At 43.8% G+C, this 1045-nt stretch overlaps 1 non-coding gene across 1 annotated transcript; it reads right to left on the bottom strand.

Annotated features, from left to right (window-relative positions):
• Positions 1-401: 401 nt before the first annotated feature.
• On the bottom strand, positions 402-476 carry TRNAP-UGG (transfer RNA proline (anticodon UGG)). Its single transcript has one exon. It is a non-coding gene; the product is annotated as a tRNA-Pro (tRNA).
• Between the last annotated feature and the right edge of the window lie 569 nt (positions 477-1045).

Below are 1045 nucleotides of genomic sequence, written 5' to 3'. Positions count from 1 at the left end.
GATAGGCGACTTCTCAATCTTGGAAGAGCATCTTGCAAGGGTTATTCTTTCCAGGCTATTTGTTTGACAACTTAAACTAGACCCCACTATCGATTAGATAAGTTTCGGTCTTAATCAAGATAGGTCAAGGGCGCATCAAAACGGTTGGTAGCAACTTAGTCTCATCCGAGAGTCTAATCTCCTTGTACTGCTTTTTTCTTTTCAAAATAAAAAAGGTCAATTTAGGCTCCTTGCCTTCCCATAGCTGCGGTAGCAAGTACTATGAGCCCTCTGTCCCACGCATTTAACCGGTGTGGTTCATCAGTTCCACCGAAAACTCTCATTTGTTGAAGCGGAGCATAGTGCACTTTAGGCGCCGATGGATGTTCATATTTGAGTATTTGCTGATGGAATGCCTCACATCAAGGTGACAGGATTCGAACCTATGGCCCTCTGTACCCAAAACAGATGCGCTGACCAGACTGCGCTACACCTCGTCTCACCACCCCGGAGCATATAGATCCACCCAATCGATGAACACTCAAACCGAACTCACCCATCCTTTTGGGCACAGGGACACGAGAACCTAAGAAACAACTTTTTTTTTCGAAATCTGCCTCCAGCAAGATAGGGCATTTAGGGTCTTAAAGGTAAGGAGTCTCAAGGGTTAAAGTATTCTAAGGTTTTAGCAAGAGCATAGATGTGTTTAAGGCCCAAAACTTTTCATACTTGGAGTTTACGGCCAAATGTGTTTGCTCTTGGGCCGTAAAGTCACTAAATGATGAGTTTGGTGATGATTTAAGGTCTTAAAAAGCACAAGGGAGTGTTCTAGCCTCAATTCCAAGCCTTAGGAAGAGTTTAGGGCTCAAATGGCACCCTTATAGGGGTTTACGGCCATGGGAGATCGCTTGGCCATAAACTCCTTTTGGACTTGCATTCTTGATGGTTTCAAGGTCCTAAGCATGAGTCTTAACTAGATATCAAGTGTAGGGAAGAGTACTTACGATGTAGAAGCTTGAAATGGTTGATTTTGGCCAAGAACACTAGTGTGTGTTCTTGGTGAAAC

Source organism: Lactuca sativa, chromosome 4 (assembly GCF_002870075.4).
Source record: "Lactuca sativa cultivar Salinas chromosome 4, Lsat_Salinas_v11, whole genome shotgun sequence".
NCBI lineage: Eukaryota > Viridiplantae > Streptophyta > Magnoliopsida > Asterales > Asteraceae > Lactuca > Lactuca sativa.
This window is presented reverse-complemented; position numbering and strand designations above follow the sequence as displayed.